The sequence below is a fragment of the Ixodes scapularis genome, unplaced genomic scaffold (assembly GCF_016920785.2).
Source record: "Ixodes scapularis isolate PalLabHiFi unplaced genomic scaffold, ASM1692078v2 PGA_scaffold4__175_contigs__length_147842914, whole genome shotgun sequence".
NCBI lineage: Eukaryota > Metazoa > Arthropoda > Arachnida > Ixodida > Ixodidae > Ixodes > Ixodes scapularis.
This window is the reverse complement of record NW_024609879.1, coordinates 112,655,875-112,675,358: the sequence shown is the minus strand read 5'-3', so window position 1 is coordinate 112,675,358 and position 19,484 is coordinate 112,655,875. Positions and strand designations below refer to the sequence as shown.

General features: G+C 47.4%; 1 long non-coding RNA gene and 1 pseudogene across 1 annotated transcript; one reads left to right on the top strand and one right to left on the bottom strand.

The window, feature by feature from the left end:
* The first annotated feature begins 5,461 nt into the window (after positions 1-5,461).
* LOC121837658 lies at positions 5,462-6,297 on the top strand. Its single transcript, XR_006078280.1, has 2 exons — positions 5,462-5,507; positions 6,177-6,297. It is a non-coding gene; the product is annotated as an uncharacterized LOC121837658 (long non-coding RNA).
* Positions 6,298-8,020: 1,723 nt separating this feature from the next.
* LOC120837682 lies at positions 8,021-16,577 on the bottom strand (annotated as a pseudogene).
* Positions 16,578-19,484: the final 2,907 nt, after the last annotated feature.

Sequence of the window (19,484 nt, the reverse complement as noted above, 5' to 3'; positions counted from 1 at the left end):
TGTTGCACAGATCAATCTTTGTGGGGCCAGTACTAGATGAAAAATTAATACTGTCGTGCGTGAAAGCAATAAGTGCGTTTCGCGCCGCTCTAAACAATCTAAATATGGCAGTGTCTGCTCTCCTGGCATCCGGCAGAATGTTTCCTTCAAATTCTACAGGCAGTCGTCTCCCATAAGCTGTCTGACATCATGCGACGACTGCCGTTAGCATACCTTCTTATTATTCCGGCATTTGGTGCAAACACGTTTAATGTGTAACAAGTATGTAGTGCCCCCCTCCAGTCCGCCCGTCTGCGGCCGCCTGGCTCGGCGGGCAACATTGTTCATCGCGACAATAAACGCCGTTGAGCGTACGCCGCTCCGGTCAGATATCGTCCACCCTCACAACCAGGCTGCGTGTCGTCTCTCCTCGGCGGGTGCTTCGGCCCCTTCGTCCACGTTCGAGAAAGATCGTGACACTGGCGACGAGGAACCGTGGCACTGGAGGCCACCAACGTGCACGGTTCGGCCCACGCCGCCGAGAGAGTCGGAACACCGCACCCCGCTCCTGTCGCCATGCCGCTGTACGGGAGGCTCGAGCCGTTCGAGGGAGATGGGTCCGCCTGGCCGGTCTACGAAGAACAGGTCCACGTGTTCTTCCGGGCGAACGACAAGCCCGAGGCGAAACAACGGGACATCTTCCTGGCCAGTTGCGGGACCCGCGTCTTCAGCCTCCTGCTCGACCTCCTCAAGCCGGCCACGCCGCACGTCAAAACGCTGGGTGAGCTGCTCGCCACGCTGCGCTCGCACTTCAGCTCGGCGCCGTCCACGCTGATGGAGCGGTTCCGCTTCAACAACCGGAGCCGCCAGGACGGGGAGACCCTCGGGCAGTTCGTCGCTGCGCTACGAGGGTTAGCGAGCACCTGCGCCTTCGGCGACCAGTTGGACTCGCTATACTCCGGGACCGGTTCGTCTGCGGCATCAACAACCCCGCCATGCAGACGCGACTCCTGGAGCTCCCCGACCCCTCGCTGGACGACGCGGTGAAGGCAGCGCTGGCGATGGAAGCAGCAGCGAAAGACGCCAGCGAGATAGCGCGTGCGGCCGGCTCACCGTCGACGGAAGCGGCGGTGAACAAAATGGCGACAAGGAGCGGTGTCTGCAGCCGCTGCGGTGCTGCCCACTCCCCCTCACAGTGCCAGTTCGTCCACGCACAATGTTTCACGTGCGGGAGAACTGGGCACCTCGCACGTGTCTGCCGAGGGGGGAGGACGAGCGGCGGCCAGCAGCAGCAGCAGCAGCAGCAGCCTGGTTCAAGCCCGGGTTCCAGCCAAGCCCGCGGCCAGGGTGGTCGTCGCAAGAGAACGCGGCGGGGACGAGCGGCACCAGGTCCGGGTTCGTCTTCAGCCAGGGTCCACGTCGTGGCCGAGGACCCGCAGATTTTCGACGTGTGGCAGACGAGTAAGCCTCCATCGTCTGTGCCACCATATTTGGTGTCTGTCGAAATCTGCGGCCACCCCATCACCATGGAGCTGGACACAGGGGCCAGCGTGTCGGTCATGCCCGGCAAGCTGTTCAAGCGGACCTTCCCCGGCGTGTCCATCGAGGCGTCTGACGTCATGCTGCGCAGCTACTCCGGGCAGCTTTCCCAGGTCCAGGGTCGGGCCCAAGTCAGCGTTCGCCTTGGCGACAGGGAGGCAATCCTTCCCCTTTACTTAACCAAGGGGTCGTCGCCGACGCTGCTGGGCCGGAACTGGATTCACTCGCTGGGTGTTCGGCTGCCAGAGTACCAAGAAGCTGCGCTGCACGTGGTACGAGACGTCCCGAGCCTCCTGATCGACTTCCAGTCCCTGTTCCAGCCGGGGGTGGGCACCTTCGCCGGCACGACGGTCGGCATCCACGTACCCGAGGGAGCCCGGCCTCGGTTCTTCAAGCCGCGTCCGCTGCCGTTCGCCATGAAGGACGGGGTCACCCAGGAGCTGCAACGGCTGCAGCGAGAAGGAATCCTGGTGCCCGTCAAGTCTTCCGAGTGGGCCGCACCGATTGTGCCAGTCCTCAAGCAAGACGGCCGCGTCAGGATCTGCGGGGACTTCAAGGTCACCATAAACCCCGTCGCTACCGTCGAGAAGTACCCGCTGCCTCGGGTAGAAGATAGCTGGTCGGCTCTGTCCGGGGGACAGAAGTTCTCCAAGCTCGACCTTCGAGATGCCTACCAGCAGCTGGTGCTCCAGGATGCCGCCCGGAAGTATGTCACCATTTCGACTACCATGGGACTCTTCCAGTACACGCGCCTACCGTTCGGCGTGGCCTCAGCCCCAGCCATCTTCCAGAGGGAGATGGACAACCTCTTCAGGGGCATGAGGCACGTGGCGGTGTACTTGGACGACATCCTGGTTACCGGTACAGACGACGGGGACCACCTGCAGAACCTGCGCAAGGTCCTGGCACGATTGCAGGACGCCGGTCTCAAGCTGAGGCTGGACAAGTACGTGTTCCTGACCCCCAGCGTGGAGTACCTGGGACACATCAGCTCCCAGGCTGGCCTGGCCCCGGCACCCCGCAAGATTGAGCCCGTGCTCAAGGCGCCGAAGCCCAAGAGCAAGAAGGAGCTTCAGAGCTACCTCGGCCTCATCAACTTCTACAGGAGGTTCCTGCCCAACCTGTCGACGCATCTGGAGCCGCTGCATCGTCTGCTTCGTGACGGTCAGCAGTGGGCCTGGAAGAAGGAGCAGGACTTGGCCTTCCAGCGCAGCAAGGAGCTGGTCGTTAAGGCTCCAGTGCTGGTGCACTTCGACCCGGCCAAGCCTGTAGTCCTCACCGTGGATGCGTCGCCGTACGGGGTAGGAGCCGTCCTGTCGCACCGGGGTCAGGATGGTCAGGAACGCCCTGTGGCGTTTGCTTCTCGTCGACTCCATGCGGCGGAGCAACGCTACAGCCAGCTCGACAAGGAAGGCTTGGCCCTCATCTTCGGGGTCCAGCGCTTCCATCAGTACCTGTGGGGCCGGCAGTTCGAGGCAGTCACGGACCACAAGCCGCTGCTGGGGCTGCTGGGACCTGACAAGGCAGCCCCAGTGCAAGCATCGCCTCGTGTGGTACGCTGGGCCTTGACGCTGGCGGCCTACAGGTACAAGCTGGTCTACCGCCCTGGGAAGGACCTGGGACCTGCCGACGCCCTGAGCCGCCTGCCCCTGCCGGAGGTGCCTGCTGCCGTTCCAGAGCCAGCTGACGTTTTCCTGCTGGAGCGGGCCTACCCGGGGGTGCTTACCAGGACTGCGGTGGCGCAGGCGACCAGCCGGGACCCGGTCCTGTCTCAGGTGGTCAAGGCGGTTGCCCGAGGGGAGGAGCTGCGTCACCAGGCATACAGCCACAAGACCGCCGAGCTGAGCTTGGAGCAAGGCTGCCTCCTGTGGGGTTCCAAGGTGGTGATTCCACAAAGTCTGCGGGCCAAGGTGCTGCAGCTGCTGCACGCGGGGCATCCTGGCATTGAAAAGACCAAATGGTGGCACGGTCGCACGTTTGGTGGCCTGGCTTGGACCAGGACATCGTGCACCAGGTGCAAGGCTGCCAAGTCTGCCAGGAGAACCAGCGAGCCTCGCGCCACGTGGAGATCACCCCCTGGCCGTTCCCACAGAGGCCGTGGTCCCGCTTGCACGTGGACTATGCGGGACCCTTCAAGGGCCACTACTTCCTGGTGGTAGTGGACGCCTTCTCCAAGTGGGTGGAGGCACTGCCAGTCACCAGTCCATCGGCAAGCGCGACCATTGCGGCGCTGCGGCAAGTCTTCGCGGCGCAGGGATTGCCGGACATTATCGTGTCTGACAATGGTCCCGCTTTCGCCAGCGCCGAGTACATGGACTGGCTGCAGAGGAATGGAATCCGCCGGATACTGGTTCCGCCGTACCACCCCGCTTCCAATGGTGCAGCAGAGCGGGTGGTACAGACCCTCAAGAACAAGCTGAAGAAGAGCCACCCTATTGGAAAGACCAGTTTGAAAATCTAACTGGTCATACTGGTATTTAAACTGGTCAAACTGGTATTTGGACTGGTCAGACTGGTCTAACTGGAAATCAAACTGGTGGAACTGGTAGTCAGACTGGTCTAACTGGTAACCATATTGATCTAACTGGTCACCAGATTGCCTTCGAACTGGTCACCAGATTGGCCTAACTGGTCACCATATTGACCTAACTGGTCACCACACTGGCTGAATTGGCAACCAGATTGACCAAACTGGTCACCAGATTGGCCAAACTGGTCCTCAGACTGGCCGAACTGGTCCAACTGGTAACCAGATTGACCAAACTGGTCACCAGACTGGCCAAACTGGTCCAACTGGTAACCAGATTGACCAAACTGGTCACCAGATTGGATTAACTGGTCACCAGATTGACCCCTCTTTTTCACTTTATTTGTAGGGGTGTGCGAATTGGATAGCGCAGAGGCATTCGTAACCTTCACTGTGCAAAATAAAATCGAAACAAAAGGTTCGGTTAACAGTGTTGAAGCTATTTATTTGTCATATATGTTCTACGATCTCGCGATTGTCACAGGGCGACATGGTACTACAAACAATTAATTCATTTGCAACTGAATTCATGGCATATTAATGCCCACACGAAAGGTCACCTTTATTTATTTAGCTAGAGAACACTTCATCAATCCAAAAAAAGTAAGAGCCAACATACTTCAATATTCTTAAAGGTTTTTTTTTTAATATTTTTTTCCCAAAAATAGGTTAAACCAGTTTAAATTCTACAAAACTTGAGATAAAAACGTTAATAACTGCTGCACCATGCTTTATGTGGGTGAATATAATATAACGCGCCGTCGATTGTAACGTGCACCCTTTTCTCGAGGTCCGAAATATGAAAAAAACGCCATGACTTCAATCGTTCCCACTTGGACTTCATACTTTTCCCGCTTTTTACCACGGCCTTTATCCACCCTGGCCTGCACCGAGAAGCCGCTTCCAGGATCCAGCGCAAGTGCCCGAGGCCGAGGCAGGGGGCCTCTATTGTGATGTTGGAGAACCGCTGGAAAATGTGGCAGTATGAGTCAGGCCCCTGAAATGCGCCGGTGCCCTGGGTATTTTGCAAAAGGGAGAGGTGCTCACGTGCCAGGACAGGGAGCGCGCGGGCCAATCAGCGCGGCCCTCGCGCCCGCTCGAAGCGCCAGTCGGCGTCAACGACAGCTCCGGCAAGTTCAACCAAAAAAAAAAAACAAAAAACAAACGGATCTGGCGCGACTGTTGGGCGCACGTTGGGCCGGTTGGATCTTTGTTGTTTGGGGCCGCTGTTCTGCTTGGGGAGGTTACAAGTTGTCTTCAAGCTGTGTTTGTATAAGATAGTTAGCAAGAGCCTTGAGTGCTGCCTCTGCCGATGGTTCCTGTGGCTGACGACGTCCTCCACCTGAGTTCCACTCGCTCGCGGGCGAAATGGCTGCGTCCCAGAACGGCGTGTTTGGAATTCGCTCCGTCCTCATTGCGGCGCTGGCAATGGCTGCCTCTGCCTCCGCGCCAGCGAGCCATGGTAAGCAGGCTCGACCATTTGGATTCATTTTCATAATTAGATGCATGTGAAACTGAACGTTTCAGCTACCCGATTTGGAACAGCTATGCTAGTAATACAACCGCCAGTGTGTATGCAGCTTCAGAGATATTCTACCATAGTGGTCGCGAGTTGCGTAGCGGACGACAGACTGGGGAGGCAGGAAGGGGGTAACAACAGGATCTTTTCGCTCCTGGGCGTTGCTTTGCGTAAAGGCTGAACCGCATCTAAGCGATTAAGCGAACGACGGTGACAGTGACGAGAATCAGTGACGAGCGACGGAGATTTCCCACGGTCGGTCGTCGCGTCGCTCGGTTTTTGGATTTCTAGAAATCGTCGCTCATGCCTTGGTCGCTTGATGCCGTCGCTTTCATGCGGTTTGTCTCGTCGCGCGAGTGACCGAGCGACAGCGAAGCGGATCGTCGTCGCTTCTCTTGTCGCTCGCCAAATCGCTTACATGAGGTTTATACTTAATTGCCGCTAGACTAGCACCACATGTACGGTTGACGCACGCTTCCATATTCCCTCTCATACTGTTTATGATAGTGCATATTTTTTATTCGTGGCATTAGTTATACATACCGTTTGAGAACAGACGGGTGCGAATAAATCTGCCATGGCTCTAATTTCTTATGTTTATTCTTATTTCAGATGCCTTGAGGTACTATGTTATCCACCACCGGGACCCCGACACTCCAGAAGATGGGGAAAATTTCGCCGACCGGCTGGGACTATAATGAATAATATCATGACAATTTTTTTAAATTGTAAATGTTTTTATGTTTATTTTTGTGGTCTGAAGTATGTGTATTTTTTGTGAAAAAAAAGTGAATTTTATCCGTTTACGACCTGTGTTGTCGATATTACCAGTTTAACTGGTTTAACTGCTTGGAGTGAACCAGTATACGCAGTGGTACAGTATTACCAGTATACACATTTTCACAGTCAGACCTGTATGCACAGTTTCACAGTAAGACCAGTATGCACAGTTTGTTTGTCCAGTTCAACCAATCTAACCAGTGGCAATAAGCCACTGGTTACCAGTTCAACCACTAGACCAGTTCAACCACCATGACCAGTTCAACCAGTATGACCAGTTCAACCACCATGACCAGTCAACCAGTGTGACCAGTTCAACCAGTATCAAACTGGTCAAACTGGAGCAATATCCAAGTTTGAACCTGGTACCAGTTTGAACTGGTTGCCAGTTTAAACTGGTCTTTCCAATAGGGCAGCCCGGGGATTTCCGAACGCAGGTGGCCCGGGCACTATTCCAGTACCGGACCACACCTCACGAGGTCACTGGCCGTGCCCCCTGCGAGCTTCTGCTGGGCCGGATGGTCAAGACACCCTTGGACGTCTTGCACCCAGACCTTCGGTCCTCGGCGCTCCTGAAGCAGCTGAAGCAGAAGCTGGCTGCTGACCGAGGGTGCCGTCCCGGGCTTTTGCCGGAGCCGGGAGCGTCGGTGTGCGCCAGGAACTTCCGTCCTGGCCCACCCTGGTCTGCCGGGCGTGTGGTTTCACCAGCGAGCGCCTCATCGCTGCTCGTCCGCATGCCCGACGGGACCACCTGGCACCGGCACGCCGACCATGTCAGGCCTCGCCTCGGGACCTGGCTTCCACCCTCGGCCGTCGCTTCAGAGGACCAGCCTGCAGGGGGCCCAACAACAGCACCAGTCGCGGCCAGCGGAGCGCCACCCACCCCAGAGGCGACAAGCGTCGCCACTCCTGTGGCACCAGTGCCACTCCCAAATCCGGTCCTTGCGGCTCCACTGGGTGGAGCGCGACCGGTTCAGGCAGCGCCCGGCGTTGCCACACCTGGCCCGTCGACACCAATGGTCCGGCGGAGTACGCGGCAGCGAAGGCCACCTGACCTTCAACATCGCCCGGCCAGGACTTGGCACGACCAGACGCCATGTGGTGTCGGTTGTGTGTGTTATTTCATTTATTTTGTTTTAGAAAAAACAAACTGGGGGGGAGGGATGTAACAAGTATGTAGCGCCCCCCTCCAGTCCGCCCGTCTGCGGCCGCCTGGCTCGGCGGGCAACATTGTTCATCGCGACAATAAACGCCGTTGAGCGTACGCCGCTCCGGTCAGACATCGTCCACCCTCACAACCAGGCTGCGTGTGGTCTCTCCTCGGCGGGTGCTTCGGCCCCTTCGTCCACGTTCGAGAAAGATCGTGACAATGGACACGTTTTATTAACACTCGTTACGCGAATTGCACGATGTAGGGACGTTTCGTCGCGCGTCACTGGAGCTCGTGATAACCCATTCGGCCCACCCGTTAACGCCACATCGCGACGACAGTCTGGGGCGGCTCATTACAAAATGAAGCTCATCAGAGTTGTTGATGAAACACTGTCTATGGACAAAACGTCGTTCCATGAACTGATTGGCACTGCCAATGAGGGGCGACTGCCAGTAGAGTTTGGGGGAAATTATCTTTGCTGTCGGGTGAATAAACACTTTCTTTTAACATGGTACTCTCAGAATCAAATCAAATGTCCGTTTTGACGTTTATAACCCATACTCACTTCATGATCGCCTTTCAGTTCCAATTTGCAGTACTCGCAAGCAAGTTTCTTTTTTTCACACTGCTCCCTGTGCTCCTGTAATTAAATATATAGATCAGGCTATCAGAAGAATAATTTAAAGCATCGAGTACAATCGTCAATGCAACCTTGTTTATATAACAATACGAAGAGACTCTAGCTGTATTAGTCTATCAGAATTTTTATGCGTACAAACCTAGCTTTGAAGTACCGCGGTCAAGGCACCGGGTTGTTGTCAAACTATTTTTTTTTACTTTGTTGTTTTGAAGCAGAGTTACACTGGTGCAACTTTAATTATCCATTAATACGGACGGACGAAGATTCCATTCTTAAATACATATTTTTGCTATTTTGGAAACGCTATACAAATAGGAATTATAATTATTTCCAGCTAGCAATTTTTATATAATCTTTTTTAATTATTCAAAGGCGTATAATTTATTAGCAAACATTATGCGATGGTATTTCCAGTTTTATTGTAAAGGCCTGCTGCGAAATTTTTGCTTCTATTCTTGAGAAGTTGTTTCGCTTGTTGCTGCAAACAGGTGTATTTCCAAGGAAAAATTCAATTCTTGTCCTAATTGTTAAATATGGTAATTCTAGTGACGTCAGCAATTATCGTCCAACATCTCTTTCCAATGCATTCTCAAAAGTATTCGAGAAGGTGATGTACTATCGGGGAAAAATGAAATGCGAACAGAGGAGCGCGTGGCTCGCGGTACAGGCTGCGCCGCCTGGAAGTGAGCCGAGGGGCGAGGGTGCGTGGCCTACTTCGATGTGTTCACGCCCCTCGATTGGCGCTCTCCCAGCTTCGGCAGTGCGCCTCTCAGTGCGCTGAAAGCTGTCACCGCTATCTTTGCCTGCTCGGCGAGTGCGGCGAGCTTCTTTGCACCGCACGCACTGAGCCAGCAAAGATAGTGGTGATAGCTTTCAGCGCACGAAGAGGCGCACTGCTGAAGCTTGGAGAGCGCAGAGGGAGAGGCGTGAACACGTCGGAGTAGGCCACGCACCCTCGCTCCAAGGCTCACTTCCAGGCGGCGCAGCCTGTACCGCGAGCCACGCGCTCCTCTGTTCGCATTTCATTTTTCCCCGGTAGTACAACCGCCTATATAATTATTTTAAACGAGAAGTAGTTTCTATACAGCATGAATTTCTCGCAGGAAGATCCGTTGAAACTAATTCACGAGCATTTCTTAATTATTCTATGCCAATTTTTCAGAGCCGGGGTCAGTAGACGCAGTATATTTGGATATATCCAAAGCCTTCGACGAGGTCAATCAAGCATTGCTATTAATAAAACTTGGGAACCATGAGCTTGATCCTGAATACATTTCCTGGTTCAGGAGTTATCGACATGAAAGGTAGAACCGTGTTAGGGTTTCTGAATACTGGTCCCAACCTTTAATGCCTATTTTGGGTGTACCTCAGGGCTCGAATCTTGGTCTGCTGTAGTTTATAATTGTATAAGTGATATACTGTTCTCCGTGAAACACTCGCACGTGCTGATGTTTGCAGACGACGTTAAACTGTTTCGGCAGGTGAACATTACCACTGACTGTGCTTTGCTGCAAGATGTCCATTAAGTACAAAGATGGTGTATTTTGAACAATTTAGGTTTCAATCCCCGCAAAACCCAAGTGATGTCTTTGTCCAGAAAGCGTACCACATTATCTCATATGTACTGTGAGAAATGAAAATACAAGTCGGACCACAATAGTTAAAAATCTCTGGATGGTTGTGAATGATCACCTTTTTTTTAATTCTCACGTGACCTCTATTGTTAGCCAGAGTCTGCGCATGTTGGGAATAATGAGCAACATAACTAGGCCATTCAGTACTCATCATTATCTGTTGCGACTCTTCAATACTCATGTACACCCTGAACTTGAATTGGCATCTGTCATTCGGACCTCCATCTCTAGTACAGCGAGTGAAAAAATTGAACATGTACAAAAATCATTTCTGAGGATCGTCTATGACAGATATTTTGGTCGTAAATATTATGTTGAATTAAGTTCATTTTATACAAAACTAAAACTGTGGATTCTACATAACAGGAGTTCTGTTCGGGATGTTAATGAATAAAAGGTTAAAAAGCGCGAACAAACAAGGACAATAAGGATACACGGACGACAGGACAGGCGCTTCTTGGTTCTTTACACTTCCGCATTCCTCTCAGTGTAAAGTCTAGAAATCTCCGTTTTTTACCCAGATATTCATAGCAACTTGTCACCGGTATCACGGATTCAACATGTTTTAGACACGAAGCTTTCCAATGTTGATATTTTGGCATAAAATTGCTTCTTGTTTGTTCAGGGTTGCTCTAAAATCGCCAAAACTGTCTGCATGTGTATTAATGTAATGCATATGCATAAGTTTTAAAACCTGTGTATAATTTGAAGCATGTAAATTTGTGATGAATATCTATTTTATGCTTCGTGCTTTACCGCAGAGGCCTTTGAGTTGTTGGTAAGCACGCGAAAATAAATACTGATTTGAATTGTATTGAGTCCATTCGGTACTAATACCTTAAAAAGTACGTTACAAGGAATGACGCCCCTACATTCAGGGCTTCGCTCGGCAACAAGGTTTGTTTTTGGAGAACAAGCACTTGCTCAAATTGATGAAAAAACTATACTGCGACAATATTGCATGACGTCATCATTGACTCGGCTGTAAGAAAAGATTTGTTGCTCGTCTTTCGCACAAAACAAAATGGGAAACGAAAACACTTTTTTAGGTGTATGAAGTTTCTGTGGCTACTATTTTGTACTACACAGCAAATATAACATGTTAGAGACTACAATACATAAATTTCCGCCGTCCTAAGCCCTCCTGGTTAATTTTATTCTTTAAAAACTAAACATATCTGAGCTTTCAGATATAGAGCATTGTCATTTTTATAGTTCACGCCACAGCACAAAAAACAAATTACAGGTGTACTTTATTTCCTGAACTCAAATAAAATTACCCAACATTGTTGTTTTCCGATAGCTTTTCTTTTGTATTTTATCACGTAAAACAGAGCTTAAATAAACCCCACTTATATCGCATTCCCTTCAGAATGACTAGGAGTTTAAAGAAAATCAAGAAATATATAGGCATATGCTATTATCTAGTGCAGTCTATATTAACATTATCAGGTTCGGAGTAGCCCTCTTTTGTACCTTATACATCAGCGCGTTGCAGGAACAAAACAACGTGATTACTTGACTATTGTTACGGCAGCTCACTACGTGAAACTACAGCACATGAAACGCGTGTCCGTCTGGCGAGTTTACCGTGTTCTAAAAAGTAGTCCATCAAGTTTCCGTCTAATGACGTCATAGAAGTGTAACGTTGTCGCCGGCAGAAATCCCGGGAGTGTCACAACAGAGGTTGTGAATCTGGCAGATGCCTGTTCTACTGCAAATCGCTCTCCACCTTGACAGTGTCACAGAAGATTTAGCACCTGGGGGTTGGGTGTTCACGACGACAGCGACACTCACGTTCACCCCTACTTTTTGCAAAACCCTTGTAGCATCAAACGCCAGGATCGCGACATCCGATAACATAACAATTTAGCTTTCGTGACGTAATTTGTTACCCGTTCGTTACCACTTTTAATGTATGGACGTGATAAGACGCTAAAAACACACGTCGAAGATACACTTCAGGCACCTTAGTACAACAAATCGCGAGCATTTTCCTCACCTTCTCTGAAGAGTAGGTGTAATATCCGTCACAGTTCTCGCAGTACACAACACGCATTGGACACTCGGAGGCATGCTTGGACTTCTCCTTCCGAGGCATCTCGCCTTCACACTCGTCGCAGACCAGTGGCTTCTCGGGGCATTCTTTATCATGGTCCTTCAAATTATGATAAAAAAACATACAAATTGTTAACGACTAGCTGCACAATGTTTTTTTATACATGTCGAACTGTAGTTATAAACTATGCATATCAATTTGCCTTATTAATAACAAGGCAGTCAAGATTATAATTGTCTTTACAAGCTTAGTTTTTGATCACTCACCTTGTATTCGTTTTTAAGACTTTCTTTTATTAACTTTAACTAATTATTAACTTTAACTTAATTATTAACTTTAACTTAATTATTAACTTTAACTTAATTATTAACTTTAACTTTATTAACTAAGAAAGATTAACTTTTTAACTCGATAACGGTCATTGAAGTATTTCTGCAAGGGCGCAATTTCCTTTAACACGTATGTAACGCGGTATTGTGTTTCGGTAATGTAAAGATGAAAATTAAAATCTATCACAGTTAGTTTGATACGAGGCCACGTTCGCTCCATTTGTTAATGGGTTGTATTGTTCTTTAAACGTAAGTAATTTCGGAGGTGAGCTGGTTGAATCCTTGATGAGCACTAAAACAGAAAACAAACATAAAAATTATAGAAATAGTATCAAATAATCGATCTTGACCTTATCATTTTATTCAATATAAGATATCGTATTATACCCATCAGATTACTCTCCGCAATCCAAACATCTTTAAAACTTATGAGAGTACATAAATATTAAACATTGTTTCTTATTAAGAATGTTGTGGACAACTTCCACTCATCGCAAAGGTTGACTGTAGCATGTTTTTAATATTGAACAGGTCAGTATGACGAACAAAAAAAAAATATTAGTTTCCTTGACGTTCGGAAACACTGGTCGCCACGCCATATGGATGTCATATGTTCCTCACACCATGAAAAAATACAGGCTGTCTAATTTTATTTCGAACAGATTCCTTTAAAAACAATGGTGATTGTTACATCGCTACAAAGTCACATCCAGCACGTATTTATCAGGCTCAACGGACATTAATTAAGGAAATAGCCGTCACTGTAAGTTGGCTAATTAATTAACATGTGTTAATTAACTTTATAAATATTGATTTTATGGGTCACGTTGGAATCGCGTTATTGGCGGAAATTACTATTAGGGACCACGCTAATTAATAGGGTTTGCTTACAGGCTATGGCTTTTGAAGCCATCGATCGGTTGTCGCAATTTTTCGCTAGATTTTAGATTTGCGCCCAAAAAAAGCGCCCAAAGCCCTGCTCACAATGACGTCTAGAAGAGTGACGTAATCGTCTCAGGCACGTTGGGACTGAACTCATTTGATTTACCTGCATCAGCCTACACCGGTGCAGAAAAGTGCAGATCAATGTACTTCCGGTTGTTTTTAGATGGGCTTCACCCGTGGCAGTCTGCACCAAGTGCATCTGGTTTAGGTGCAGGTAAATCAAACAAACCCACTATTTCGGTGGCGCGTTTTAGTGGAGGACGCGCCATCTCGTCCTTATCTCAACCCTCTGTTGAGATAAGGACGACATGACTGAAACGAGTAAGTTACTCTTCTAGGCGTCATTGCAGGCGGGGTTTCGGGCCCTTTTACAACGCAAGCTCTTAGGCGCCCGTTTTATGGTTTGAACGACGTCGCGGTCGGCGTCACCGTCGGCGTCGGCGTAACGGCTTGGTGCAATATGGGAAACGTTCCATAATGCAACGCGCGGGTCACACTCATGACCCGCACGGTGCTTTATGGAAAAAGTCCCATAATGCACCGCGCAGTTACGCCGAAACGTCCCATAATGAAACGAGCGGGTCTCACTCATCACCCGCGCATTGCATTATGGGAAGTTTCCCATAATGACGTCACACGACGTCACAAGGGTCACGCGCGTTGCATTATGGGAAACGTCCTATGATGCAACGCGCGGGTCTCACTTGTGACCCGCGCGTTTTGTTATGGGACGTTTCCCATAATGACGTCACACGTGACGTCACGAGTGACATCACGAGGGTCCCGCGCGTAACATTGTGGGAAACACCCCATGATGCAACGCGCGGGTCTCACTCGAAACCCGCGCGTTGCATTATGCGATTTTTCCCATAATGGCGTTACACGTGACGTCACGAGTGACGTCAGGAGGGTCATGAGTGACGTCACAGGGGGGTCCGCGCGTTGCATTATTGGAAACGTGCACTGATGCAACGCGCGTGTCACTCGTGACCCGCGCATTGCATTATGGGACGCTTTCCATAATGACATCAGGAAAGGAAGGGAGGAGGAGGAGCAGGGCAGGAGGAGAGGAGTACGGGAAGAGGAGAGGAGGAGTAGGGGAGGAGGAGAGGGTACGGACGTGGAGCGTACCCTCCCCTTCATACCCTCCCGTCCTCCTCTTCAAGAGCTGCGCTCTAATTCGGCATTACAGGGAGTTGTAAACGTCTTTTATATTTTTTGTGCAATTTCGAACAAATTTTTGTTTGACTTTATTTATTTAGTGTTATTAGGACCTTGTCTACATCGTACAAGAAAAATAAAACAAAAATAGAAAAGTTTAGAAACTCGTGTTTTAAAACATACTGTCGGTTTAAAACAGCAGCGCGAGGGAGAGAGAGCAAGTACGACATCTATTTCCACGCCTTAAAAACAACTTACGTCACGTTCATCGTAAGACATTTTACTGTCGCAGGCACCGCAAAGAATCACTCGCTTTTGGCACTCCGTGTCCAGGTGATTTTGTAGGTCTTCGTTGAGAACGTTGACACCGCAGTCGGAACACTTCCTTGCCATCTTCGGACACTGATACCTGTGCGTCTGGGAAAAAGCATACGCTTGTGGATACGTTGGTGAAGAGTATTAAAGAAAACAATCCGGCGAGGGTTACAAACTGGGAACATAGACTTAAAATCTCAGACTTTTTGTTGACCATCAGGAAAAAATACCAGGTGTTTTTGTGAATGTTTTTAGAAATCTCAACAAATAGAGGTGGTTGAGAAAACAAATCTTATAAACAGAGAGTTGCGGCAAACGTCCGAGATTGCGGAAAAAGAATATTTATTAGCAATATAATTCCCTAAAATGTATTTATTTCCACCTTAATTTGTAAAAATAATCATGGTTTCAATTACAGACTTGCTGCGCGTCATCAAAAGCCCCCAAATCAGTTAATTTTAGGATGACTTGAAGCACGTGGTCAGCACGGTCGTGCGCTAGAGTTACCACTCGTGTAGCATATGGAAGGTTGGCGATGCGAAAACTTGGATGATCGTCTTATCTACCGCGTTTTACCATCGTCAGCCTTACGGCTGTTGCAGGAGTGGGAACTTTAGCACACCCTCGAGCTTCCCACGCGCTCCAAGTCTTCCTAAAATTAACGGACGTTTGGTTTTTTAATGACGCTCATCATATTTTCCGATTGCAGCCACATGTTTATTTTCACAAATTAAAACGTTATTTGGGAAATTTTATTAAATATTAAAGCTAGCTGCAGAAACTTTCGGTATAAAAATACAATGAACTCGCCCAGGACATCAACAGATTCACAAACGTGCCGTTCATCGCGCGAAGCCAAACTTCAATTCTTTTGAGGTGTTGTACAATAGTCACGAGTCGGAGGGCAGCCGGTACCTTAAAAATGGTACCGATAAGTCCTAAGGCTATGTGACGTATTTTTACAAAAGCATTTACATGATTACTTGTCATTACTATGTGTTCCCAACACTTTGTTTTGTGCTTTTCTTATACATTGTATCCGTGTATGCAAAAACCTTTGATTAACATATAACAGAACTGCTTCAGTGTATTATTTGTGGCGTACATCATTGTGGCACAACCCGTGCAAAGTTTCAGGTTATTTTGGAACTTAAACAATTCACCTTGGTTCAGGCTAAAGGCAACTTGCAATCCAAGGATTGAGTTTGACTTCAAAAAACTGGATCGGTATGAAAGAGGCTACAGCCCTTTTTATCTTGAGAAGTACCGCCTTTACATCAGAGGACATTTTTCAATACCATGAGTTAACTTTCTTTTATAATTGCCAGCTGTCAATTGTTTTGAGTATTTGTGTCGAAAGAACCAACATTAACTCAATTGCCAACTACAAAAGTACAACTTTGTATTTGAAAGCGGTGCAATAAAGCAGGGAAACTAAAGTGTTTTTTTTTTTTAATACTCGCATGTGTTTTGTATGATTATTTTCATGACGGCGGCTCGAAGTTACTGCACGAATTCTAAAATTACGCAAAACCTGCATATTAGTAACTTTACGTACTGCTGCTTCTCGAACGTTCCCATATGGATGAATAACATGTTGGATCTTGTTGTAGAGTGATAAAACCATACCAACAACATTTGGGTTCGTAATAAAAATGAGAAACAAACGCTTGTTGGTTTTTCACATAAAACACGTGTGTCTAAATGCACTCATGCAATTTCGAAGTTTATGTAAGTAACTTCGCCTTTTTCAATTTTAAACCAACAGATTTCAAACACCCGGTACCACAAAGATTATTATGTTATTTCAATAATTAATAAGTTTTGTTCCCTACCTCCTCCGTCGAACATGGAAATAAAGAGCGGCAAAGCTCGCAGTAAATTTCACGTTCTGGACATAACAGGAGAGTATGTTTTCGCATGTTGTCCCGTTGCACAAGTAAGGAGCATAGAGAGCAGGTAACTGGGTCTTCACCGCGTTTTTCATGGTGCTCCTAGAAAAGAATGAAAAAGTATGTACAGATTCAATTCCGAACTGGACTTCTTGAAACGTGTTTCCCACAGGGATGACTAAAAAATCGCACTTACTTCCTTGAAGAATCATTTTAGCGTCATACATCAAGTTCCGCGTATTTTTTTACACATATTTGTTGCTATGCATTTTTTTAATTATCTTCGCATAATTTTTATCATTAAAGCTTGAATACAACCGATCTGGTTTTAGACTGTTATATTAACCCTCGGCATTAAATTCCTTGTTCCAGGGTTACCACATTAATTTATCTCTGCTGATCAAATATACTTCTCTCATGTCCTTTTCTGCTATAAAACATAACTTGCACACACTAAAGATAAATTGTGATGCGCTTTTGAGACGCTCAAGTAGTAACCTCGCGTTTGTCCCAAATAAGGGGCAAGTTGATGCAATATCCTTTTACATGACCAAAGCGCTTGACAAAGTCTGTCACAAATTATTGTTGCTCAAGTTATTCCTACATGGTTAAAAGGTTAAAACAGCGCAAACAACGAGGGTCGAGAAGCAGAAGGACAGATACACAGCGCTGCGTATGAGTCCTTCAGCTTCTCGTCCCTCGTCGTTTCCGCTGCTTTAACCTTTTTAAAAATGTCACACTCACTAGCCCAAACTTCAACCTTTCCTACATGGTGTTTGTCCCAAGTTATGTAATTGGTTCAATGGCTATTTGTTTCTTCGCACGAACACAGTTCATGTTGAAGACAGTTTCTCCCTCAGCCTTACTTCAACGCTTGGCGTTGCTAAGAAATCCGGTCCGTGCCCGGTTTTATTTTTAATTTTTATTTATGATATAGTCTTATGTGGTTAATGTTCTGACATGCTCCTTTTTGCCAATGACATTATGTTGTTTAAAATAACTTAGTTGTCAGAAAACGGCAGTGTATTACAAAACGATGTGCCACGTACTCTTCTATGGTGCAAAAAGGATCAGCTGCTGCCAAACCCTACAAAGACAAAACAAGTGTTTTCGTTCTGCCGACGTCGTACTTTTTTTGACAACACATATAATCTTGATGGAATGCTTGTGCGGCGAGTCTCTCTTGTGAAAGGTCTTGGCGTGTGTATAGCTGGTGCCTTAACATATGAAAATGATGTGTCATTTATTCTGGGTAGCCCGATAAGGATATTGGAAGGGACTAAAGAATTAAGAATTAACAGCTCTGTGGGGTACGCTTTCTTTATTGATGAAGAGGAAATTTGTTTTAGTGCCGCATGAAGAAATATACCGTTCTGTTATAGCGTGTATAAAAAAAAGCGGCGTGGTGGCTTTCCAGAACGCCTCAGGTATTCCTCTGGAGAACTTCATGGCATTACTGGAATTTTATTTAGGTAGCACGTTTGTGTCCTTCGATGACAAGCTGTTTATCCAGCACAAAGGCGTTTATGTTGGGTCATGCGTCGCTCCTGTGCTTTGTAACATTTTTTTGTCCGCTGTCGATCGGGAATGGAATTGTGTTTAGATGCTGACAATGTTCTTGAGGTTTTTAGATACGTGGTCAATTTTCTTGTACTTTTAAAAACTAACACCTCTGTGACGCACTTTGATACAGTACAAAGCGCTCTGTCGTTTTCTAAACAACGTGAGAAAGGTTTGCGTTTTACTCATGAGCTCCGTTACACCAATCTGTTGCAGTTTTTGGATATTAACATCCCCATCAACGAGCGACGTGTGTGTTGGATGTATCGACCTCGCGCACGGAAAGAGTTACTTCCTTTTGATTCGGCTCATTCGAAGAAGGTTAGGAGAGCTATTGCGACTTCGTGCCTAGAGTGTTCACTGCTGAAGTCTTGTGACCACCAGGCGGATGCTAGTTTTAAATACCAGATTTCTAGACTGGAATTGGCTGGCTTCCCGTGTTCGGTCTTGGTTTCTGTCGCGAAAACCGCCCTACAAGGTCCCAACGAGGCAAAGAATAAAACTACCAGAAGTTATTCCGTACGTCCATAAGGTTGCCCACAATCTGAAGAAAGTGGCAAACAACGAAACAAGTACGATCCGCCCGTTGTGTTTTCTGTCCCCAAAAAGTAGTTGGCTAGGTTGTGCTCACGCATTTCTGATGAGAAAGTAATAAGGCCATGTGACAAGAAACACGTCACCCCTCACGTGGACTCCACAGTGGGTGTGGTCTACGAAATCCCACTGAGTTGTGGTAAGGTCTACTCCGGCCAGAGGCGGCGGTGCGTCAATGACCGGCACTATCAGTGAAGAATAAATACGTCTCGCATTTGCCTATACATGGCAACACGTGTGGCTGTGTTCTGCGGCTTCAGCAGACAAGGATTCTGGGGACAAGCCGTGAGCCTGCCGCTAATAAACTTTTGAAGGCGCTCATAAGAATTATCGACGTAATAACAATAACAATAACAATAATAACAATAACAATAATAATAATAATAATAAAAGTGGGACTGAATGTGTCAGCGACACGTCAATTGTGCTCCATGGGAATGAATATCAGTTTTTGAATCATGGGATACTAAAATGATAACTTTTATGTGTTGCCGCTTCGCGTGTGGTGTGTTTATGTACTGTTCGCTTTTCTTGAGTAAAACTAGTTGAAAGTTATCACTTGTCTTGTTTACTCGTCCCTGTTTGTTTTTTTTGCGATATTTTATATGTTTATAACTAAGAATATTGGGACTTTTTTCACGCGTGTCATTAAATTTCAGGAACCCGTTTAGCTTAAATAATATTTTTAACTTTTCAGTATGGTCGCGACTTGATATAGCGTCCGTGATGAGAATTTTTTTATAAAAAACATAAGCCATGAATATTGAACGAGTTCAGAAAAAAATGATTCGTATGGCTTACGACATTCACTTAGAATGCCATATTTGTTTTAACTATGAAAATCTGCTAGGAAAATAT